General features: G+C 48.5%; 1 long non-coding RNA gene across 2 annotated transcripts; it reads left to right on the top strand.

Annotated features, from left to right (window-relative positions):
* Nucleotides 1–1,030: 1,030 nt before the first annotated feature.
* On the top strand, nucleotides 1,031–6,129 carry LOC107033628 (uncharacterized). Of its 2 annotated transcripts, XR_012079621.1 has the most exons (4): nucleotides 1,031–1,158; nucleotides 2,698–2,772; nucleotides 2,853–2,969; nucleotides 3,887–6,129. It is a non-coding gene; the product is annotated as an uncharacterized lncRNA (long non-coding RNA). The 2 variants fall into 2 exon arrangements; XR_012079620.1 differs by lacking the exon at nucleotides 1,031–1,158 and having other exon boundaries at nucleotides 2,516–2,772.
* The last annotated feature ends 19,887 nt before the right edge of the window (nucleotides 6,130–26,016 follow it).

Here is a 26,016-nt window from a genome sequence, read left to right as displayed (position 1 = left end):
TTTCCTTTTCTAACACTAGGTGGATGGTAGGAAACCAAACATCTCCTTTTTGGTGAAAGACTGCCAAGATGTGAAGAATAACATGTGGGAGACAGGGCAAACTGAGCTAGAGCACCTGGAACTAAAGGACAGCTGTGCTAACTGTGGTCCCATCACCAAGGGGATGAAGCTCTGGGCTGACGGTGGAGGCCAGTTCAGCCTAGCAGTTAGACCTGGAGACCTGGGGTGAGGCAGGTTTAAGTGGAATCCCACCTCTACCATTTATTAGCTGTGCTGCATCAGGCAAGTTCCTCACCCTCTCTGATCCTCATCTTCCCTGCTTTGTTGTTTAGTTCTAAGGATTAAACCAGATAGTACATACAAAGGATTTAGTGTACTGCAGGTACCACAAAGCATTGGTTAAATACCAGGCTGGGTCTCCAAGGTCGTGAGTTCACCTCTTAAAACTCCCTGCTGGGAAAGAAAGTCATCCATCCTTGCAGTCTGACCTCCCTGGTAAGAGGTCAGGGGATTGGGTACTGCATGTCCTTCAGGACCTTTGTAGTTTTATAAGACTTGGAAGAGCCCACATGGAGTTGGTGCAAAATAGAATTGCAGGCAAATGTCTGCAGGGAGCAGAATTGCAATGGAGAAATGACTCCATCGTTAGCTGTGCAATTCAACCTAATCACAGTAGCTATATTCCCAGAAACGACTCTGTAGTAAAACAAAAACTTGCACGCTGTGACCTAACATTCCACAGAAACCACCGCTGATGGGGTGGGTGTGGTCATTCTGTGCTGTGGAAACACACCTTTTGTCTGCTGCCCAGGGAGCCTGTTGTGGGGCCAAGCCGGGCTGAGCTGCCGGCTTGGAAAGCTAACCGGGAAGGGCAGGGGAGCCGCCTGAGGGCTGGCTGCGGGCTGCGGGCATGTGAAAGTTGCTGCCTCTGTAGGCTGTTTTGATCTTCCAGGCACGAAACATTCGTGTGCTCTTTGCAAAACCCCTTTTCAGGACTAATGTTGATGATGCAATGCCATTCCACAGAGGCGGTGAACAAAGGACGTTGGCTGGACCTCTGGGTGGGACATTTCCCCAGACCCCTCCACTCAGTGTGTCCTTAAGGACACTCATCACCTGCCTCCCAGACCTGTTCCTCCACCTCCATTCTGTAGCCCAGTGAGTAATTAAGTCCCCATGTTTAGTCACCATGCTGAAAACTGGGGTGTCCTCCGGCCTCTTCCCCTCCCACTCACCTGCCTCCTCCTCTCCCTGTGTCATTCATAAAATCCAGCTGACTCTGCTCTGAAACACTCTAGTGCTCACCACTCCTCTCCATCACCACCAGCATGCTCAGTGTTCCTCTCACCTTGACCTTGGCCGTGGCCCAGTGGACACCTGACTCTAGCTACATTCACTCCACCATGCCTTCACAGTTCTCCAGAGCCTTCTTTTAAAACCAGGCACACATCCCACTAAAACTTTAGTGACCTATTACTAAAAGAAGGGGACCTAGGAAGCAGTCTTAGTCACTCATAGTATGAGCCAGGCGCCGTGCCAAGCAATTTACATGAATCTCTCACTTAATCATCAAGTTTCCTGAAATTACCGTGCAGGACACTGCTTCAGTGCCATTCTTTTCCCTTTCTGACCAATAAGCTTTTTCCCAGGTACAACTTCCTCCTGAGGCAGCAGCCAGAGATCTTTGCTAAGGAGCAGGTGAAGTTCCCATATGGAAAATGTTATCTTTATTCCCTATTCAACAAATGAGTGAGGCTCAGAGAGGTTAAGTAACTTACCAAACGCCACGCAATTAGTGACGAAGCCTTCATGTTACCTCAGGTAACTGGACTCCTCAGAGTGTGTGTTTAACCACGTACAGCATACTAGGGATGAGTAATGAGGCCCTTGTACTGGGGCTAGCAGGAGAGATAGAAATAAACAAATAACACCTATAAAGCACGATTCCGACATTCATTAGGTATGACTGACCCTCTGGAGCCCCGAGGAAATAGATGGCCAGTCCTCTGCATCAGCATGGTCTTCACAGTCTTCAGGTCTAAATATTCCCGTACAAATACTAGAAAATACTGTCCAACTGGAGACTGGACGCACCCAGCAGCGTGACTGTTCCCCACCTACTGTGCTCCTGTGCGCCCCCATGTCGCACCCCTGGTCGGTGTAGGGCTTTTTAATTCTGCTGTTGGGATCCTCAGCAGATTCTGCCAGGCTCTGTTCTCAGGCTGCTGGTGACATTGCAAAGGGTCTCCCTTTGGGGGTTGCAGCAGACAGTCAGCTCATGAGAGCAAACCTCGAAGATCCATCCATCAGCTCTTCTCTCTCAGAAACATACAATTGGTCACTAAGGGGGCCACGTCCTCATTTCCATGGGGAGCAGAATGTGGCTGTGTCTCTGAACCGGGGTCCTCCTCCCCTCCCAGCAACCCCTCCTCTTTCACTCCCTGTCTTCCTTCCTCTTCGAACATGTGTTAAGCACGGGTTTCAGTGCTGGGAGCTCAGATGCTGGGGCGAATAAGACGCTAGACTTCATCCCTCAAGAGACCAGGAAGACCATGGACTTTAGGGCCTGAGTGTCTCAATTATAATTCCAGCTACTCTGCTTTCTAGCTGTGTGACCTTGACAAGTTACTTAGCCTCCCTGGGTCTTGGCTTCCCCATCTGTAATATGACGTGACACAGGTATTACCCCCCTTACAGGATTGTTGTGTGGCTTCCGACGAGAGGACTACGTATAAGGCACGCCGAACAGTGCCTGGCCCGAGGCGGCACTAGGTGAGTGTTTACTGTCGATGTTTGCACACACTGCAGTACTGTCCTAAAAGCTGTGCTTTGATCACTTTTTCTCTCCCAAGGAAAAGCACACGCATGCTGCGCCGCCTGGGACGTGGTTAAGCTCTGGGTCGGTAAAGTCAGCAGTCATCAGAACTGTCGTTATTGCCATTTGGATGGAAAATTCTGGATTGTGTTAGGTGAGTTGTTACTTCTTTCCTTGTTGCTGAGGAGTGAGGAACACAGAGCTGACCTGCTGAGGGAATTTTCTGGGCACCTTCTGTGTCAGGAGACAAAACAATGGTGAGAGGAGAGGCTGGAAGGCTTAACTCCAGAAGAAGGATTACCATCTTTGTTGGCCTGGAGTGAATTCTCTCCCTGGGAAGCCAGAAAGGGGTGGTAAGTCACGTGGTGAAACCCAACGAGACTGACTCGGTGGCCCCTGGCCTTGTGGGGGTTGGCAGCGCGCGGCAGCGTTTAGTGCTCCCCGCCCGGCAGAGGGGGAGGGAGACCAGCTCCCCTGAGCTTCCCTGCCCCCAGGATGCACGCCGTCTGTGTTGTGTGTGTGTGAGAGGGGGTGTGTGCATGCAGGCTGTGTGGGTCTGTGTGTCTGTGTATGTGTGTGTGTGGGGTATGTGTGTCTGCGTGTACTCGTGTGGTGAGTGTGTGAGAGAGATGTGTTCATGTGGGGTGTGTGGATCTGAGTGCCTTGTATCTGTGTGTGTGGGGTGTGTGTGTAACACATGTCTGCGTGTGTGCTGTATGTGTGAGAGAGAGGTGTGTAGGCAGTGTGTGTGTCTGTGTGTGGTGTGTGTGTGTGTGCTGGGAGTGCAAGGGCAGGAAACTCATTCCTGCACGACTGATGAGGAGGCAAGCATTTTAAATTATTCTTAGATTGAGTGTTTTCTGTTAGTCGGACCATTTCTTTTACAGGTGCTGGTAGGAAGCATTATTTCTCTCCTGGGGACTTTATTTTCTTCTTAAAAAGTTAAGTAATCATACGTGTTTGAAGTAGGTCAACAAAGAGGAGCTGTCTGGTTCTGCTGTCTAAGTGATGCTGCCTGTATTGTCGTCTGCATGACTTTTTAATTAAAGCGCCTTCCGCGTTCACGAGTAGGAGCTGCACCCCCGTGCCTGAAACCACAGACCCATTCGCACCGCACACGGCCCAAGAGCGGAGCATCACAAAACAGCAGACAGGAAGATCCTGTGTGCTCATGTGACTTCAGGCTTTGGCTCCAGGGTTTCTACAAAGGCGAGCAGGACAGAGCGGCCACTATTATCTCAGAAACCATGATATTGCTTATGATCTCAAAAACCGAAATAGAGTGATGCCGCGGGTGAGTCAGGAGACAGACGGACATTCTGATTCCAGCTGCACCACTTACTGTGTGTCTTGGGCAAGTTTCTGAACTTCTCTGAGCCTCAGTTTTTTGTCTCCAAATTGGAGCAAACACTACAGCCCTACAATCTCTTATCTACAATCCCCAAATCCCAAAGCGATAAAAAAAAAAAAGACCTTGTTTTTTCATTTGGCAGTGAAATCTAAATGACCTGAATTAATTTGCTGTAAAATCCTTCCTTGAATGGACACGAAGCTTTTTGCAGTCTGTGCGTATTTTATTTAATGTGAACATAGATGTTTTGCTACAGAATTGTAAATATATTTGTTATGGGGGTATAGCTCCAGACCAATGGGTACAGAATAGAACAGAATGCTTACAAAATACTATTGCTCTAAAATCCAGAAATACCTGAATTCTGAAACACATTGGCCCAAGGATTTTTGATAAAGGACTGTGGATCTGTACCTTCCTCATAGGAATGTGAGGACTGCGGAGCTAGTGTGCCAGCGCCCCTGGGTCAGCCCCTGCTGGGCCATGTCCCACCCACATTTGCCCCCATGAGCCCTTCCCAGGTGCAACCCCCCCCCCCAACCCCAGGCGGCACCAGAGATCCTCACTCGGCAGCTGGTGAAGGTACCACACTTGGGCTGCGGGCCCCCTCGCTCACTGGTCTATAAACAACTCCAGGGCTGGGATTGCGTGCCAGTGGTTAGCAGCTCAAAGTCCATGTTCAACAAATATTTAAAAAGGGAATTCAGAGCTCATTTAGTAGGCGTCTCCTGGGCCTCAGGGTCTCCTGATCACCTGCCAGGTAGAGGGAGTTGACTTCAGGGGCGAAAGAGAAGAGAGGCATGGGGTCTTGGGAAGGCCAGTGGGGGAGGCCCGGCCTGGGGAGGCCCTGGGAGGGACCCCCTACATCTAGCTTTTCCCACCCAGCCCTGGTGTGGCTGTTACCAGAGGATAATTGTTAACTCTCACTTTTACTCTTTTATCCTCAGATGTGTCCTCTTTTGGGTAGTATATCACGTGGTCCCTCCATGCAATGAGCAAGAGCAGGAAGTCTCAGGGTGCAAGGCTTTTTTTTTTTTTTGCCTTTCTTTTCACTGAAAAGAGGGGGTGCCGAAAATGGGAAGGACTCAGGGGTAGAGGAGACTCAGAGGAGAGGGTTGCTAGCAATAGTCTTGGCCCCTAACAATGATTAAGAGCACTGCCTCCATAACATATCAACTAAAGGACACGGGGGAGTGGGCTGGCTGGGTGCTCCACCAACTTCCCCCTCCAAAACATATGTTCACCTTCGTACCCTAGAAACCTGTGAATGTGACCTTATTTGGAAAAAATGTTTTTGTAGATGTAATTAAGTTCACATCTTGATGTGAGACCACCCTGGATTATCTAGGTGGCTCTACATTAGATGACAAATGTCCTTATAAGAGAAACATGGGGAGAGACACACAGGGAGAAGCCATGTGGAGATGGAGGCAGAGACTGGGGTGATGCAGCCACAGGCCAAGGACAGACTGGAGCCCCCAGAAACTGGAAGAACAAGGAAGGAATCTTCCCTGGAGTTTGGAAGGAGCCACCTCAATTTCGGGCTTCTGGCCTCCATAACTGTGAGAGAATAGATTCTTAAGGTTTTAAGCCACCAGGTTTGAGAGAATTTGTCACAGAGGCCCTAGGAGACTAGGACACCTAACCACTGTGAACCTCAGTTGCCTCATCTGAAAATGGGGACAAGACTGGACCTGTAGCAGAGAATAACCTTTGTTTTGTTGGAGGTTTACAGAGATACCATGACCTGGCCCACGGGGATGGCTGCAAGAACAAAGAATGCCTGCAGCAAGATTACAACAACCAACCACACCCCCTCCCTTATTTTTCCTCCCCCTCCCTTATTTTTTGTATAAATGGAGCCTGCGTTCTGACTAGAGCAGGATGGTTCTTCTAGACATTGGTCTGCCATCCTCTTGGTCAACCAGCTTTCTGAATAAAGTCACTATTCCTTGCCCCAACACTTCGTCTCCCGATTTATTGGCCTGTCGTGCGGCGAGCAGAACAAGTTTGGACTCGGCAACAGACCTACCTTATAGAGTTGCTTGGAGGAGTGAAAAATTATATGTGTAAATCGCATGGTACTATGTAGGTTCTAAGCAGATGGAAGCAGCTCATGAGCCACAGGACTGAAATGCCTCCTTCGTCCAGCAGATGGCAGAGGCGGATTTGCAAACCAGAGGCCTTCCCAAAGCGTACTGCACGCGACCTAAAGTAGCCTTCCTGGCTCACAAACTGAAGAGAATTAACCCTCACCATCTCAAAGTGAGCTTTCAGCTGTGTAGACTTTAAACTGACTTATCCTCTGACCATTGTACACTGTAGAGGCAGGCGTCAGTGACTACGGAGAGTGGATGCAACAAAACCCACCTGGGTCTTAGACCCCACTCTGTGACTTCACTAGAACTCAGTTTTCCCATCTGTAAAATAACCATAAAGTGAAATACGAAATGCAACATAAATTAGAGGGCTGTTGTGAGGCCAAAATGACCCAGTGTGTGAAGGAGCTGGGAAAGCAAGATGCTGTAAAGAGCAGAGGGGCCAGCCCAGTGGGAATTAATTTTGCAGAATCACAGGGTCGTTCGTTTATTCACTTTGCAAACACTGATTTGTGCCGGGCATTGGGCTAGGTCCTGGGAGCACCGTCTGGAGAAGCTCCCATTCTAGTTTGGGAGGACAAACACATGACAAATGTGTGCACAGTGTACCCTTTTCCTCAGATGCTGGGAGAACATTCCAACTCTGGATTTTGGCTTAAGAAGCACATTTGAATGAACAGTCCCCTTGGTAAAACATTTATATTGCCTTCTAAATTTCTTTAAAGATTTTCATCCTTTTAAAAAAATCTGCTGTTAATGGTTAACTGAAAAAAAATTGCAGGCCCATATGCACAGAAAGCTCTTAAAGTTTGTCTGAACAGTGGCCACCTCTGGGAAGGGGTAGAGGTGGTATTTAGAAAAACCGGGCTTTTCTCTTTTGTTTTCTACACTTCTGTAGCATTTACACTTAAAAAATAAGCACATATCGCTTTTCCCATTACAAAACAATAATATTTTTAATAACCCTGTCCCCCCCAAAACTCTTCTGCCTTTGCTTGGCTAATTCAAACACTGTGTTGTACACTAATGATGGAGTGAATTGTCTCCCTTTTTGAAAGAAAATGAAAAAGAAGGGTCCATATTTGGTCTTCTTTGTACTCTTGTGAAGAAGTCATCTAACCGGAAGTGATCCAAGCAGTTTTAAAGCCCTTGTCCTCTTTTAAAGTGGTTTGCAAACATTAGCTCAGCCACCCTCAGGGCCTCCTAGTGAGATGGGCTCATATAAGAGGCCGGTGAGTCACTCGGAAGTGCCAGGCTGTGGGTGCCCTGTGTCAGCAAGACACAACACCCCTAACATGAGGCCACAGGTTTACAGCATTCAAAGGGCTCTCCCCTGCATTGTCTCACATGGCCCTTCTGTGACCCGTGGGAGGTCCGGTTGGTACTGCTCTTCCTACATGATAGATGGAAAAATGGTTTTGGAAGGAGAAGTGACAAGCCCAAGGTGGGAAAGCTAGACAGCAGCAGGGTTTAACATCACTTACATGCCAGTTACTGCTCCGCACAGGAACGGTGACTGCTCATGTCAGATTCTCATATGACATGCCTTTGTGTTGGGGGGTGAGGGAGGGAGAAGAGGAAGAGAAGATGGTCTTTCTGTCTAATCCTATCCTCCCTTCCTTCTTTCTCTTCCTTCCTCCCTTCCTTCCTTCCTTCCTTCCTTCCTTCCTTCCTTCCTTCCTTCCTTCCTTTCTTCCTTCCTCTTTCCTTCCTTCTACTCAACTGGGAAAAAAGAGGTGAGGAAGAGGACCTTATCAGAGAAGAAATAGATAATTACGATTCAGGAATCAAGTTCTGTGTGCAATTTTTTAAAATTATGCCGCCGATTTGAAGGAATGTGGTATAAATGTATTAATTAAGCCCATTTATGTGCAAAATATTGAAAAACTGAGATGCTTTTGAACCTACAAATCGGTTGAGTTGCGTAAGTCTAATGCAGGTGAACTTGGTCATTTGCAGATAATGTTCACACTTTTGCCACACGGGGGCGCCCCCATGGCTGGTAGATGGAAATAAATGCCATTAGGTCAGGCTTGCTCCTGAGTTATGGCAGCTTTGCATGATACAAGGTTTTCAGGGATGACTCCTCCCGTCTCTCTGGCCCCCTGCTCAAATACATCCACTCTATTCAGTGTGATAAAGGCCAATGTAGACAGAGCTCAGAGAAAAGCACCTAACACAGCTTGGAAAGAAGAAGGATGAAGTGGCTGTAGGGGAAGGTGATGCTTAAATGTGGTCATGGATCCTACAGTGATGGGAATGATGTCCATTCACGTACGTCCTTCTCTCCACACCCACTGTCTCTCACATGCACTTGTGCAAGCCAGCGAGGTGGTCTAGGGGGAGAGCAGAAGCGGGGGTGCCCCGCCCCCTCCCCCGGGTGCCCCCTGGAGCCCCCACTTGCACTGCTTCTCCCTGTTGCTCTGTTGCAATGACCACTAACACACCTGTCTCTTCCACCAACCTATGAATTCCTCAGGGCTAGCGCCTGAACTTCTTCTTTTCAATATTCTCTCCTCTACCAGTGTCTGGCAAGTAGAAACTGATTAACATGATTTTTTTTCCCTTTAAAAATATTTTTTAATACGGAAATTGCCAAATATTTACAAAGTATAGAGAACAGTGTATGAGCTCCGGGGTACCCATTATACAGCTTCAACCACTCTCAACTCAGAGCCAGCATCTCTCCTCTATCTTCTCCATTTCCCCACATCCTCATCCTATTATTTTTAAAGTAAATCCTAGGAGTAAATACACAGATGTGAATATTAGGGTGTGTGAATGTTCAGCATTGTGAAAAAGAAAAATAAGAGAAGAAATTTAACTGCTAGGCCTCTCTCACTGCTTTAGAATTGCCTAGTGGGTGGGGGTGGGCAGGGTGGGAAGGAGGAGCTTTTGTGTGGAGGTCTAAGGCTTTTATGGGACAATTCCAATAATGAGAACAACTGAGAAGGCAAAGAGGAAGGAACGGTGCTTCCTGTGTGCCAAGCACTGTGCACTGTTGTTTCACTGCATCCTTCCAGGAGATACAGACATTGTTACCCCCATTTTAAAGATAAGGCTCAGAAAGGTTGAGTGCTGTCTCTAAGGCAGAGCTAAGTTTGGAACCCAGCTCCATGTGGCTCCAGGGTCTGTGTTGTTAACCCTCTGAAAGAATGACCCTGGCCACGCAGACCTGACAAAATCCACCCCTGATCTGGGGCTACTGGTGAGACTTCCCTGGGCTACACGCTCCTGTCTCCCTCTCTCCGGCATATGAAATCCAGCTTATTCCACAAGCCTTGTGGGCTGTTCTAACCTAGGAGAAGGGAGGGTTTACATGCTCAGGTTGAAAAAGGGGAAGTAAATCCCTTATTAAAAAGAAGGCCATTTCCTCCTGGTGCTTGTCGCCAGGATACGGAAGAGCTTGTGAATAAATTTGTGAAGGGTTAAACGCTGAAATACACATACGCAAGTTGAGATAAGCCATTTGTGGGGAAAGTCCAAGAGATCGTGCTTAAATGTGTTCTTGAATGGATGAGGCTGGGCTCGACTGTGACCATGAGGAAGGAAACAAAGCCCCCTTTACTCTGGGGGTGGGAGGGCCATGCTGTCAGAGACGGGCATGGCCAGCCTTGGAAGTAGAAAACGACAAGTCTCAGGGCCAGATGCCGGCGATGTCCCTCCGTTCAGTGTCCAGGGAAGAAGCAAGCTTGGCAGGCAGACCCGGGCAGTGAGGTTCACGGGGCACCACCCACCCACTGGGGGAGAGGGCCACAGGCAATTCAGCTGAGAGCCGTGGTTAATGCTTAACCACCACCCCTGTCCCGATTCCTTGCTCATGAAGTCTCTGCTGGATAATTGGGCTGCTTCTGTATTCATTTTTCAACAGGGAAAGAGCAAGGCCAGTGTGAGCGTTCAGTTCTCTGGAAAGCTGATTTTCTCACTATAAGTGAATGCATTGACAACCTGGCTTTTCTGGTAGTTTGCCTCCAGGGAGGGAATGGTCTGATCTCCCTACCCAGCGTGTGCTGTCTGCCTGCCACCTTTATTTCTCTTTGTGACTTAACGAATGGGCATCCTGTGGTTTATACATCGGTCTCTTGCCTGTGCCCGGGGGCTGCTGGGATGCCTGGGGGAAGGACCCGGGTGGAGAGGCCCACCGAGTCAATCCCACCTGGGGAGAGAGCGGGCCCTGCAGGTGGAGGATTCATGCAGGCGGTGAAGGCTCCCTCCTTGGGCCTTCCCTGAGAATGTCCCCTGGCTCACGGTGACACATGGGCCTTGCCACAGGGAATCCAAATTCTTCATGCCCCCAAGGAACCAAGTTTAGATCCCCTCGCCCCTCGGCAGCCCTGGTTTCTCCAATTCCATTGAGGCGCCTTCCTGCCCTACTGGGCCTGAGACCAAGTGGTTCTGCAAAGCCAAACGTTGCCATGCTACTCCCTCACTCGAAACCCTTTGATGGCTCCCTACTGCCTATCGTATAAAATCCAAACTCCTAGGCAAAACCAGCCCTTGTGGCAGGAGGGACAGAAAGGTTATTGCTACAGTATTTCATCCAATCGAATCCCCTTATAATTGTTAGGCGTAGTAGTATTTGAAGGACTGAAAAAAAGGAAAATTTCCAAACAAACGCTGATACCCCATCGATGAGAAAACACATCCAATTTCAGGTAGATGGGAAATATTTGAGTCTTAGAATCACTGAAATGGGGTATTTAAAACAAAAGTTGGAAGTTGCATTTTTTTCCCTGTAAGGGGATAGACAATTCATTTTAGAGGAAAAGGATTCTGTTCTGTGGGAGGAACGCATCATGACTGACCTCATTTGTTTATTGTTTTGAGGAGAGTACCTCCTCAGGTACTCAGGCCTGGAGTACCTGGGACTGGGTAAGTGAGGGCACCACAGACAGACAGACAGACAGACAGAGGATTGCTCTGCATAATAAGGTAGCAGGAAGTGGGGCTTTCTCTGTCTGCCAGGACATGAGGAAGGGGAGCTACGAGCCAGGCCTGGGCACAGAGCGGCCTCCATGCTGTCAGTGCTCTAGAATGGCCCGGGAGCTCTGATACACCCCTGCTGCCCCACCCTCAGAGTCTGACTTAAGTGGTTCGAGGCGATGTTGGGCATTGGCCTTTTTGAAAGCTGCTAAAAGATTCTAACTGGTGTGACGGAGAAGGTGGGGTGGCAGGTGCCTAGGAAGATACAGTTGGCTGGGAAGGACTTTCCTTTGCTGGAGGTGGCCAGGGACAGTTGGGGCCACCATGAATAAGCTGTTTCCTGTTCTGTGCCATGTCCTTTTGCTTCCTCTCTCTCAAGCCTGTGGCGTAAGCCTTGCCACGACCAGTCATGGGAGGAAGAGTTGGTGTCCAGAAAGGACTGAGCGGGTGGCGAGGACAAACAGCAGCAGCAGAGGCTGAGAGCAGCGGCCAGTCCCCAGGGACCCACAGGGGCGTCCCTCCACCAGAACCCACTGAATCCCACTGTTCATGGCTTGGCTATTTGAGCTTTTTCCATTTGAATACTGAATGAAAGGATGATTCTAGAAGGCTGGAGGACTTGGATCTATACCTTAGTTACATCAAATCTTTCATGATCTGGTTCTAGCCCATCTCATCCCACCCTCTCTGCACCTTGCAGCCCACCTCACCTCCGCCCCACAGGACATGGAAAATACTCATCCATTCTTCAAGGTTCAGGCCAAGGTTTACACGCTCTGAGAAGCCTTTTCTGTGCCCTCGCCTTACCCTGCCCCTCATCCCGGTGGGAGTGAATTATTCCCTCCTGCTGCCCTGCTGAATCTTCTGGAGACTTCTCTCCGTGTGCCTCTGTTCTGGGTTGAACTGTTCCAAAGTTGTGCTGGAGTCCTGGCCCTCAGTACCTCAGGCTGCAATGTATTTGGAGATAGGGTCTTTACAGAGGTGATCCAGCTAAAATGAGGTCGTGAGGGTGGTCTCCCGTCCAGTATGACTGGTGTCCTTATAGGAAGGGAACATTTCGGACTGAGACATGCACGGCAAGAACGCCTTGTGAAGACTGGGGTTACGTTGCCGCAAGCCAAGGAGCCACCAAGTAGAGAGGCCTGAAACAGCTCTTCCCCTGGTGCCTCTAGAAGGAGCACGGCCCTGCCGACACCTTGATCTTGGACTTCTGACCTCCAGAGCTGTGAGATGATAAATTTCTAAACCACTTAGTTTGTGGGACTTCATTATGATAATGCTAAAAAACTGCTACAGCTTTCAAGATACCAGTGCCTTTGTCCTTTTTACCCGCTCAAAAGCAGAGACTGCCTTAGTCATCTCTGTACATCGCCTAATGACACCAAAATGTTTGTTGAATGAATCAGTGATGGCAATGCATCCCTCAGTTTCCTGAATTTACTCTCAGAAACCACACCAGCTGGCAAAAAATGCCCTGGGGCTTAGCCTGGTTGCTGTGATCGGCTCTGCCAACAGCTGTCCATGAACATCCTTAATAACCACAGGAATGATGAAAACCCTGTTTCCAGCTGGGATTAAGTGGTCATCAAATTGTATTTAAGTGACTCCCAGGGCCAGGTTCTGTGCTAGGAACTGAGGATTTCATGATAAACAAGACCAGCCTAGACCCATGCTTCATGGAGTTTCTATACTAACAGGAGAGACAGATGAAGTAATTATGTAATTACAGGGATGTCAAGCTCTTAGGAGGAGAAGCACAGGATACCAAGAGAATAATTCACAGAGGAATCTGGTGAATTCCAGAAGGCTTTTCAGAGAGAGTGATGTTTGAGCTGAGCAAGGAGGGATTCAGAATAAGCTAGACAAAATGGTAGCAGAAGCATGGTCCCCGCTGAGGGCCCAGCACACGTGAAGGCCACTGGTTCAACAGTTATTTGTTGACCCTTGCTATGGGCCACGCAGGTGTTCCAGATCTGGGTGCAGAGCAGAAAAAACAACCAATACAAACCCCAGCTCTCACGAGCTTACATCCCAGAAGCCAGAGGAGCGGAGCAGGGTGGACGCAGGACGGGAAAGGCATGGTGGGTGTCTTCCCGGGGATGAAATGTGACGGGCCTGGCCCACTGAATCTGCTTTGATCGCCGCTGGGCTTCCCACACGAACAGTGCCTGGCACACGGTAAGAGCTCAACGCATTATTTGCTGTGAGCAGATTAGATTCCGCCAGGAGGGCGGAGCTGTGGTGTGTGCGGAGGTTCTGCTACAGCCTGGGTTGACGGGTGCCTGACAAGAAGGTGCTGTAGAGTTTACAAGAACGCCGTCAAGCCCTTTCACTTTCCCAGTCCTGTTTGTCAACGGCTGCTAAGCCATAGGGTTGGTCTCAATAATCCCCAGACTCTTCGGGCTATAAGGTATTCTCAGCCTTCAGAACTCTCAGGTGGCAGCACGGCCTGTCTGGTTTTGGGCCCAGATTCACGGCTGTTGGCGTCCTTCGCCCAAACCAGGTTGTATGGTTCTCAAGTGCCAGGAGTGACTGTGCTTCAAAACCCCACCAGGAAAATGCTGTGTCTTTTCCATTCTGGTGGCTTCCTGCTGGTTCAGGTCCCCACGACCAGCCCCGAGGTAGGTGGTTCTATTGTGAAGGGGATGCTTTGATGGACTTTCTGGTCGATAGAGGTAGGTTCCTTCTCCCTCCTCTCCCCTCCTGTTTTTTATCACAAGAAAATGTTTGTTGTAGGAAATAATATAAAATACACAAATACACAATACACAAATGAAAAATAAAAGTCATGCGTAACCCGTCCAACCAGAAAGAAACCAGTGTTCGTATCTGGCTGTGTTTCTTGCAGACTTTTCCTCTGCAGATACTGCTGGAAGGTGCATGCCCATTTATGTTGGCAAAAAAGGAGATTGTGGATCTAACAGATCAATTTGCGACTGACTTAACCTTAGGCATTTATTACAAGCAACCTTCCATGTTAATCGACATTCATAATCTCACTATTTTTAAATTCTGGCCTGGCCTGGCGTTACAACCTCCCGAATTTTCCATTTCCAATTTCTCACCAGCCCGTGAGCAGATTACTCTTCCTAAAGCGTAATCCTGATCGTGTCACTTTCCTGTTGAAATCCTTTTACGTGCTTCCCACCCCCCATTTCCTACAGATGAAGTCCAAATCACTTCACCCAAATTCAAGACCCTTCATGACATGCCCCTGCCCCAACCTGTGTGTCCGTTTTTACCTCCAGTGCTTGTCCACGTGTACCCGATGCTCTAGTGAAAGCCTGGCTCTTCCCAGGGTTCTTACTATCCCTTCCCATTTTCGCTCCGACTGTTCCCTTCCCCCTGGAACACCATCCCCTCCGGCTCCCCGGCTCCTAGGACCCCAGGCCACCTGCTAGGTCTGGCTCAGATGCCACTCTCTTCAGAAAGCCTTGTTCCTCTCCAATCAGTGTCCTAGGAAACGAGCCAAGTGCTTTTATCCTCGCTGGGGGGAAAAGGATTATTTACTGCACCCTTTGCTTCTTTGGATATGCAGGTCTGTGTACACACAAGCACACTTTGTGGTACTTGTGCAAAAAAGGGTTAGTTACTGAGCAGACTTAGAACCTAGGGCTTCACTCCTACAAATGCTTTTCTCATTTCCAGAAAGTATTTGCATCCATCTACACATCCACCTGGGTCTGTACACAGACACAGATGTGTACCTGTGCATGCGTATGCATGCAATTGGGGGTGTGTATGTGCATGTATGTGTGGCTGTGTGTCAAGAATCTCGCCGTTTATTTTCTGGAAGCTGCCACTGCTAAGGTACAAGCTAATCTTCCTACAACATCTTTAGGTTTCAGCCAACCACTGCATTTTATTAGGGAGCTTGCAAGGAAAAGGCACCTGAACCATACTCTTCATAAATATGTCCGCCTCAGTCGAGAATCTGGCTCCTTCTTGGTTTTTTGCTGTTAAATTGACAAATAGCTCCTAATAAGCCCACGGAGCTTACAGAATTCAGCTTGGGGACTGTGAGGCTTGACCTCGAGATGAGGTGCTGTTCGTGGGCGAGTTTGTGTTTAACCAACTAGATTGTGTGGGTTAGCTCCTCTGGGCAAGTGTTGGCACTTGGGGGCCAGACTCCCTTTCATATATGAGAAATCAGATTTCTGTAACTTCTAGAACCAACCCTACAGGACTCCAGCATTTCAATAGTGCAATCATGTCAAGGAGGAGGACAGGAAGGAGCTTACCCAAGAGACGTTCCTAGTTCCAATAGCGCCCTTCTGGGGACCTGACTTACTTCAGGGTTCTCAGGGTGTGAATCTGCACCCCCCTCCCTCCCCTGAGGCTGCCTTGCCAAATTGTTTGGCTGACCTTCATCCGTTGTTTTTCCTGTAAGCTTCCAGCCCTACAGGGAAGAATCCGTGCTGGGCACATGTGAGGGTCTCCGGGCTCTCCCGGAGTCTTTGGTGGTGGTGGTGAAGGTGTTGTGAAGACTTTATCCTAGACTCTCACTCCTGTCCGTTGTAACTTTCTCTTTTCCCTCCAGTCTCTCCCAACTGATCTCATCCACCCCCATGGCTTTAATGCCACCTATAAACGTGGGAGGGGTTACCGTGGATCTCCATTTTGGATCTGTCTTCTGAACTCAGACCCCTGTATCCAGCCACTCACTCGTCATCACCATCTGGATATCTGCCCAGCATCACAAACTTGGCACATTTCTAGTGAATTCTCAGCTGTCTCCTACACTCACCCGGCCCTCCTCTTTGGTTTCCTATCCAGAGGATGACACCACCTACCACCTAGATAATCAAGGAGGAAGTCTGGGAGGTGTCATCATTGACACCCCTTCTCCCTTTTACCTCCCCTGCACCCCAGTCTACTGCATGACGAGACTGTGGCCAGGTCCTGCCAATCCAGTAACCTCTTGAAGGGTTCTCACTTCTGTCCATTGCTCTGCATGTCGCTGCCAGCACCCTGCTCCCAGATGCTGGACAGCAGAGCCTCTTGCCTGGACTACTCCAAAAGCCTCACGTCCATCCTTGCACTCTCTAGACTATTTTCCATGGAGCAGCCAGAAGGATTTTTGAAAAAAACCCCAGAAATCTAATTATGTTACTTCCCTACTTAAACACTATTAGTGAGATCCTATTTCTTTTATTAAAAAATGCAAATCCTTTGCCACTTCTTGCAGTGCCCTGCCTGGCCTGGCTGTACCCTCTTCATCAGCATCCCCTGGTGTCCTCAGGCCCCCTTTCTCTGTCCTCTCGTGCCCCTGCCTCACAGCCACACTCCAGTCCCTTAGACCCTCCCTGCTGTCATGGCACGTATTTTCCCTTTGCCTGGTGCATTCCTCTCATCTTTTACGTTACAGCTTGAATATCCCTTCCACAGGAAAATCTTCTGCAACCCCTGGGACCAGACCAGCCCCCAGCTGTGCTAATTTGCACAGCACCCTGCTGCTTCTCTGTCCTGCTGATGACAACGACTGTCATTTGATCAATGAATTGTTTAATATTGGTTTCTTTGACTGTCAGCTTCACAAGTTAGGAGCTGTATCTTCTTTTTCAGTGGTGTCTTTCCAGCACCCAGCACAATGCCTGACGTTTAGCAAGTGTTCAATGTGTGTTGGCTAAGTGAATAAAAGATGTTCTAAAGCTGGATCTTTCTGATGCAGTAGAACACATTAGCAACTTCTGTGAGTGTCATTCTAGTTTGGAATTACTCCAGCCTTACTCATTGTGTGTTCATTTGTTGATTGGTTTTACTTTCTCACTGAAGGCACCATGAGCATTTTCTCTGTTCGGGGAAGGCTCAGGGAGACAGGAATCAAAGTTGAACTGGACTTTGATCCTACCCAGAAGTTTACGAGTTAGCAGGGCATAGCTCAAGTTCGTGTTTTCATGGGAGGACACAGACAATGGGAGGCTTGGGAATTTTCGCAGAAGCCGGAACACCTACACCTGTTATCCTTGGTGAGCTCATTCACCTAAGAGTAGGCAGGGCATCAGGGTTATGGGCCCTGGTGCCTGAGCTGTGGCCATGCCAGGGTCATGAGAGGCAGAGCACAGCCCAAGGACAGGCGTGCTGAACTGACTCATCCCGCAGAGAGAGCAGGCAGAGGTTGCGCCAGGTAAGGTGAGCAGGTTGGGGCTCACCCACGAGGGAAGCAGACACGGAGGACCGTGGCGGCTCAGTCCCTGGCCACTGGTATCTCCCTGGCGGCCACAAGGCCCACAGGCAGCTGCAGCCTGTTGTGTCCAGGCTGACGGCATTCCCAGCAAGGGCCGAGCCAAGGTCTCCAGGCAAGAGCTTGAGCCAGAGCCCTACCTTCAGGCAGAGCTGGGTTTGTATTTGCCGAGTCACTCTGCCTGAGCCCGCCCCTCCCTAAGGTGCCGCCCGTCAGTGAATGACAGTGCCTGTGTATAAGTGCCTGTCAGCTCGGCCCAACTCCCTACCCCTGGAGGCTGTTCTTGTCCCAGGGCGCCTCCTGGCCTCAGCTGAGGCTGTTGTCAGCCTGCATTTGGCTTCAGTCCTTCCTCTGCGTCTTCTGCTCCGTCCCCTCCCTTCCTCCAGTGTTCATCCTTCATAAACCTCCTGGCCCCGAGACTCCATCTCAGAATCCACTTTCCAGGAATGAGCCTGCGACACATTGGCTCGCCTGAGTGCGAGGTCGAGGGGCGCTCAGGCACAGCTGGGCAGAAGGTCATGCTCCATGTGATCCCCGCCTTCACAGGCCTCCTTACAATCTGGTGGAGAAGAGAGACCTTAAACAAATATGGCAGGGTCAACCTAGTGATCGGGATAGACAGGAGACGCTAAGGAAAAGAAAGGCTGGGATGGAGTTTGCAATAGGAGACTTCGTCTCAGGGTCCAGGGGGCCTCCCACAGAGGAGACCTGTAAGGTGACTTCACAGAACGAGCAGGCAGGAGCCGGGTGGGGGACAGCTTGCCCAGGCAGAGGGGTCCACACACCAAAGGAAGGAGATTGTGCTGGAGCAACCAAAAGGCCAGGGCAGCAAAACTGTGATGTAAAGAAAGAGCTTTGTTCTGTGTGCGCCTTCCTTTCTTTGCCTCAGCCCATCACCCCAAGTCCGCCACTTGGGTCGGATACCCGAGTCTTTGCTCTCGTCCTTGCTCTCCCTCCTCAGACCTGCCGCTTTCCTCACATCCACCCCAGCCCCCTTTCCTCCTCCAGAATTAGTCTATTCTGATCCCCTTGGACTTTTTTTTTTAAGTGAATCCCCAAAGTGAATGTCAATGCGTGTTCCTTCTCAGATCATCTGGCTTCTAAGGGCGTGTGGTGCAATAACTCACTTGCAGGTGTGTGGAGGGATTATGCAGAGAGGAAACAGCAGAGGCAGAGACTAGAGCCAAGCGGAGAAAGGAAACTCTTTGCTCAAATGCCACACCAAAGGGGGTGAGGCGCGGGAGCCAGGTCCTGGCAGGAGGGAGGTGGACCAGAACCAGGAACCAGGTCAATCGGAGGCCCAATTAACAGAGTGCCGGAAAGCGGAGCGTGAGGCAGAGTCAGCCGGAAGAAGGTTGATTTGTGGTTGAGGTGCTTTTTATAGTCCTGCCCTGTCTTCACTTGGGAGCTGCAGCCCAAGGCCCGGCCTCGTCCGCAGGTGTGAGTAATGCTGAGAATGGCAGGCCCCGGGAGTGGGGAGGCTGGCCCACGGAGCCGGGGAGCCTTCTGGAGCCAGGAACCACACCTGTCTACGTTTTTCAACGCTTTATCACCTTTGCAAATTAAGCAGTTTCATTTCCACTGAGATTAAAAGTAAGTGTGAGCAATTAGGCAAATTATGCCTGATTTACTGCTCCCTAAAGAAGTGCGCGAGAGTAACCTCGAAAGCATCCCACCCAGCAAATATCTTGGTCATAATTGCCTTCTTTGGATCTTTCTTAAGCATTCTGAATTTTGTTTAGGCATACGTTTGTATTTTTTTTCTCCTTAATATTTTTGTCAAGAATACGTATATGTCTTTGTCAAGAATTTTTGTTTGTTTGGTTTCATCTTGCAGTCAATGATTTCTCACCATGATATTTTAGGGAGGAAACAGTGCTTTCACGTTTTCTTGTGCTGTAGTAGCAAGAGGCCGGGGTCTGTTTTCTCCCTGCAGACCCTTCTGCCTGCAGGTCTCCACACCCGTCAGGGTTTCCCTCACCCGCAACCCCTGCGACTCATATTCATCCTTCAACCTTCAGCTCAAATGCGGCTTTCCCTCTTTCTTAAATGCCTCTGGCCTCCTGGGTTCACACTGGGTGTCCCCCCTGGGGCTTCCCTGCCACAGGGGTGCCCGTGGCGGTAGTTTCCTCGCTCTGCTGGGTCGCCGTCTGCAGTCTGAGTTGCAATTGTTGACGGGCTGTGAACTCAAGGAGCAGGGTCGTGATCAGCATTTTGAGGTTTTGTATTATTTATTTGGGGATAATCTTTCTATGTTGTTTTTGAATAGTGATAAAATTACGTTTGCTATTTAACTTTATTTTTTCCTTATTCATATGTAATAAGAGGGAGTTTTGTGTCAGTGTGTGTGTGTGTATACAGTGGTGAATAAGACAGATATAGGCCGGGAAGCAGTGTTTCTTTTCAAATTTTTAAACTGTGACCTTCAGTAAGAAAGCATTTTATACTGTAACATTTCTTTTTTTTTTTTTTGTGACATTTCTTATACGGTAAGAAAAACACTTTATAATGTAAAACACTTCATACCGCACACTCACACATACATATAGTTTTCAAAGCACATGTGACATTTGACTTTGATATGTGTACCTTATATGAGGGAGGTGTTTTTAACTGATAGCGATTTGATGAGGTAGAGACTGACTAAATGATGTGCGAAGGCCACATAGCTTGTAAGTGTTGATGCTCAGGACTTGAATCCAGGATTCTGGCCCAGTAGTCTTTCTCAGACATGTAATTTTATACACCTATACCCAGAGAGTCAACGTAGGACAAGCTCAGATGTCCAATCAACATACAATGAGTTGTCACTTATGTGCAATATTGTTCAAAATCTAACTGCACACGTGTGGACTGAGCAGAGAGGTGACAGACAGCACCGGGACTTGGGAAAGCCATTTAGGGTTTTAGGCAAATAACACCTAACGTATTGTTATAAGTCAATCTTTATGTCCACCTAGAAAAGCTCATTATTTTTGTTCCAGACTCCATTAACAGAAGCCGAGCACCTGGGAGGAGAGACGGGGTCATCTTGTACATTTCTAAGAGAATGGCATTTCATTGTGGGCAGCACAATTTGAAACTAAAGACAAAAGAGAGATTGTTTTGAGAAGCAAGTGCCCTGAGAGGTGAGAGGGCTCTGGGCCAAGCCACGTAGGAGAAGATGCAGCACGGAGACTGGAGGGGCAGCCTGGAGGTGGGGGAGAATGAAGCTCTTCAAATATGGAAGAGGGCTAGGACTTTTGTGCCACGTGACCCCGAGGGTAGGGACAGCAAGGAGATGGACTTCCATGGAGCAGAATTGAGGTAGATCTTTGTGGTGTCTGCCTTCCTTTCTCCTGGTCACAGAGCCCACGTCTTGTTCAGGGAACAGTCTCCTGCTACTAGTGGCCCTTATGTTTTGGTGGATGACTCTGTCCCTCTGTCCTATGACTCTGGCCTAAGATAATCAGCATAGTCCACCCTCTCTGGCCACCATGATTAATCCAAGAATCAGCTTGTGACTCACATCAGTTCATTTCATCATGAGAAGTATATTTTGAACTTCTATGGAGTTGTTGATGAGAAGTGCCTCCCCACACTGCGTTTGAGGCTGCACGGATGCGAGTATCTGGAAGGGGAGTCAGCACAAAGCAGGGCACAACCAAGAGAGAGGCAATGCTGTGCCCTGAATCCTGGGCCCCTAGGACCAGTGTGCCTGATGTCCCCTAGACCTTCAGTTCCAGGAGCCAGCGTGCCACAGTTTTGTTCCCTGGAAAGTGGACTCCGAGGCGGAGCTTAGGGTACAGGAGCTTTATTAAGGAGTGCCTGGAGTGCTCTAGGGATGAATGTTTGAGGATGGGAAGAGGCGGGAGCAGAAGTTGCAGAGGGAAGACTCCAGCCAAATGCAGTCCTGATGACAGGCTTCAGACAAGCCCAGGAGGAGCCCGAGGTGGAGATGACCCAGACATCTACGCTCTGGCATTGATTAGTCATTGGCTGTGGGTTGCCCCAGCAAGGGCTGCCGCAGGGAAGCGATCCCGGAAGGGGTTGACAGTTAAGGTTTGCCTGCTGGCAGCACTCCAGCAGCTGGTGCTAAAAGTCCTTCACAGGAGGGGAAGTCTGTTGCACCATGTAGTCCTTGTTTATTTGTTCATTCATTTTTTTGCTAACGGCAGTTTCAGTTGGGATTTTCTGTCACTGGCAACTGAAGGATGTAATGAGAAAACACTTTCTAAAATTCAGAGCTGTCCATGTCTGAAAAGGGCTGCCTTGGCGGGCAGGGAGCTCCCCATCCCCCGTGGTGTTCAAGCAGAGCCTGGCAGACCACTTTGGAAGGGAAGCTTCATGCCCTGCAGGGACATGTGAGCTGAATGACCTTTTAGTCTAAGATTCCACGACTTCAATTTCCCTGGGGGACAAGCTTAAAGAGACTCTGGTTACTTCTACTGGGCTGACACGTGGACCTTGCATGGACAGATCGTGAGCATCCTACATTAAATCACATCTAATCAAATTTCTTTTACTTCATTTCCCTTGACTGGAGGCCTGGAGGAATTTGACTTGAATTTGGAGGAAAAGGTGGGGAAATATTTTTGGTTTGCTAATGAAAGAAAGAAAAGACACTTTCTTTTTTGTCGTTAGAAGGAATCTGAAAAGGAGTATCTTAACTGACGCCCCCACAGACAGTTTTCATCTGCCACATCCCAAAAGCCAGGTGCCATCCTCAATTAATACTATCACGGAGCCCCTCATCAAGTTTTCCTCCCTCTGTCTGTTCCTGAGTTTTTCATGTGTGTCCTTGTCTCCAGCCTCTGGCCTCTCATGTCACTGCCTGAGTCAGCCTTCCCCAGCTGCTTGCTGGGCTGTCTGTTCTTTAATGCGGAGACCTCGGCCTCACACAGCCCTCTGGCCCTGCCTACTGTGGACGCAGGGTTGAATCTCCCCACTCGGTGTCTGAGTCCTTAGGCCCCTGCACACCAGGCGCCCTGCTCACGCCTGTCTGGTGGATCGTCCACTCCCTGCTCTGGCTTCCTCTGACGTGGCTGTTTCTCCAGCCCTGCAGTCTGAGCCTCCGCTGAGTGTCTGCAAATTTGGCAGAGAGAAGAGCAGGCACCCTAGATGAAGTATGAGGAAAGCGCTCTAAACTCAGTGCCTGGAGAACCTGAGTTTAAGCCCCAGCAGGCTGTGCCACCCACAGTGGGTCAGTCACTTCGTGTCTCGGAGCTCTAATACCTTCATCTGGCAGGGCTGTAGTGGGAATGATGACAGTGCTATGATTGAGCTTTTAGCATGTACAAGGCATTCAGTTTAGCAATTATTGTCCTTAACACTTTGAGGGTGGCATTTTTATCCTGATTTTATAAATGAGGAAATGCAGGCTCAGGGAGATTAAGCAACTCACCCAAGGTCACACAGCAAGGCTAAAATTTGAACCCTTGTCTGTTAACTCTAAAACTCTTACCACTGACACATTTCACTATAAGATGAGGAACACAGAAATGTTTTATAGTGGTGAGACATCTTTTCTGCATATCTGCATTTTTTATTATTTCTATATCATCCACAAATCTCTCTGCGTCTCAAACCCATTTGTGGGCAAATTGCAGAGAAAACCATCTCCAGTGAACAATCTTTCACATCTCTAATTTCTTCAGCCTCAGGAGATACATACACATCTAGCAAATGAGTTAAAAAATGACTTTTTGTTACTTAGGATAGACTGGAAAATTTGAACCCAGAGCTTGGTCCCAAGATCAACATTGAGGTAACAGAGCTTGGCTGGGATGAAAATGATTAGTGTGTTTGCACTATATAAATATGCCTCCACTGGCCACAGCCCTCATCCTGCGATACAGCACAGGATGCGGTCCACGAGCAGGCCAGAGCCCCCACCACCTCCATGCTGGCCGCAGCACTTGCCCAGGAACAGAAGCAGATGCTGGGGGAACATCTGATCCCGGTCATCCACACGCAGCACTCAAACCTGACTGGAAGGATGAAGGGAATGTTGCTGGAGAGGGGCGACTCGGAGCCGCTGTGACGGCTAGTCGTGGAGTCTCTTCGCCCCTGGGCGGATGAAGCGGTGGGTGCTCTGCAGGCTCCTCATGCCCAGAGAGATGCTGCTGGGAGGTGGGGGCTGTGGCTGCTCTTACCTTTAGACAAGGAAAAATGGATTCAAAAGCCAAATAACTCCTCATGGGATTAATTCAACTCAAGTTTTGAAGACTTCCTAGTTTGTCTTATGAACCTCAATACCAGGAACTATAAATTGCAGTTTTAAAAGGTCATTTTGTACCAAAAAGCCAATTATGAAGCACCTAGAATTTTTCAATTATATGAAGATATATTCTCTGGGTTCTGCTAGGGCCCGGACAGTGCTGACTTTTTTTTCTAGTATAAGTTTTTATTTTTCCCCTAGGAATTGGCTTTACTTGATATACCCAAGTCTTAAGTTTTTCAATAAAGAAAAAAATTCTCCATTAAAATAATTTTTTTTACCAGTCTGGTCAGGTTCTGCCAGCCGTGATCCTCCCAGCCAACACCAGATGGTGGCGCCAGAGAGGCGGCAGCCGGCCTGAGGAACAGGCCTTGCAGAAGGCTCCCAACATGTGATGTTGAGTCTTCAATTTCCAAGTGCCACTACTTAACTTGCCAGGTGCTCTGCATTCCTCATGTGTCAGCAGCCTGGCCTCTCGTGTTCCTCACAGTGTAATGAGGTGCCCTGGGGTTTGTCCATAGCTGGTCAACCAGAGTCCACCGGGAAGTGAGAGCAGTTCCCTCCTACTCCAGACACAGTATCACTCCCTTGGAAAAAGCAACAGGTCAGTCAGTACACATGGGCCCCAGAAGTACCGCCCTTGCCTCGCCACTATCACTGCCCGAGTCTGCACTGCTCCTTGTTCTTTACAGGTCTGTCTCCTCCACGTTTACAGAAAACATTTTAAAAAATGTATTTTTAGGGTTTTTTGGTGGGGCGTAATTACGTTTATTTATTTATTTTCAATGGCAGTACTGGGGATTGAACCCAGGACCTTGTGCATGCTAAGCACACACTCTCCCACTGAGCTGTACTCCCCGCAGAAAACATTTATGGAGGGCTCACATGGGCCGAGGTGGAGTCTAAGTGCTTCTACGTGTGTCCGCCCAGAACTTCCTAACATGGCATAGCAGAGCTGCAGGTGGCTCAACCCTTGATCCCCCGTCCCTGGCGGTGAGTAGATTCATCCATTTTCGCCCCTAGAACTTGTGTTATGCCAGCAGGTAATACAAATACTATGTATCTTCCCTGGGTGCTATGAGATGAAAAAGTTGAGAAACACTGGACTCATTTGTCCTTCACAACTTATGGGGTGGCTACTATTAACATTTCCATTTTATGTGTGAGAAATCAGATGCCCTACGGGGTTGCTTAATGCACTAAGTTCTCACAGCTATTAAGTAGCCCAGCCAGAATTTGAACCCAGAAAGCCTGCCTCTAGAATTTCCTTGCTTTTGACCTCAGACCAGAAGTTCTCAACCCTGGTTGCATAATAGAATTTGAGGAGTTAAAGAAAAAAATACCAAAGTCAAGAAACTGTCACAGAAAAGAAACCTAAGGAGAAAGAACATTAGGGAAAAACTGAGGAAATTTAAATAAAGTATGGACTTTAGTTAATAATAATGCATCAGTATTGGCCCCTTAATTGTGACAAATGTCCCGTACTGATGTAAGATGTTAATAGCAGGGGAAACTAGGCATGGTGTTTATAGGAACGCTCTCTTTTACCGTCATAATAATTCTGTCAATCTAAAACTACTAAAATTAAAAGTTTACTATTAAAAAAAAAAAACAGCAACAGCCAATAAAGCTGGAGCCCCACCTCAGAGCAATCAGATCAGAACTACTGTAGGTGAGGCCCGGCATCAGCATTATTATAAAAGCTCCCTGGGAGACTGAAATGTTCATCCAAGGCTGAGAACTCCTGCACTGTCTCCCTGACATAGAGTCTAAACAGCTGGAGTGCAGAGATCTTGTCTTGCTGATTTGCATTCCTCTAGCACCCAACTTAGAGTCTGGCCCAGGTGAGGCATTCAGTACATGTTTGATGAATGAATGAATGAATGAATGAATGTATGAATAACTATTTCAACCTCTCCTCAATTCAACCCTGAGATAATCAACTCCGAAGAGCAGAGGTTAAATGAAAACATTTAACGTAGTCAGGCAACAACTCTATCAGTGGGGATTGATTATTTATTATGAGCAAGTTGCTAGGTACTGGCCATGGTAGGATCTGAAGGGAGATAAGGCCTGTCCTCAAGGTATATCCTCTAGGGAAGGGTTGCAGTCCTGTGGGGCAGTGATTAAGCAGGCAGGGTCTGGAGTTCAAATCCTAGTTTCTACATTTGGTAGCTGTGTAATCCTGGGCCTTTTCCTGACTATGTGGGAGATGATGGAAGATACAAAAATGAAGCAGAAACCAAGGCTGCTGCTGTATGAAGTGGACACCTAAGAGGAGAAATTGGTTACAACACAGGGAATATAGCCAATATTTTATAACAATAGATGGAGTATAACCTTTAAAAATTGTGAATCACTATATTGTATACCATAATATTGAACAGCAACTGTACTTTATAAAAAAAAATTCTTATGGCCGTTAAAAATAAATAAAAAATTGAA

The sequence above is a fragment of the Vicugna pacos genome, chromosome 13 (genome assembly GCF_048564905.1).
Source record: "Vicugna pacos chromosome 13, VicPac4, whole genome shotgun sequence".
Lineage (NCBI taxonomy): Eukaryota > Metazoa > Chordata > Mammalia > Artiodactyla > Camelidae > Vicugna > Vicugna pacos.
Note: the sequence above shows the minus strand (reverse complement) of the source record. Positions and strands in the feature narration are given on the sequence as shown.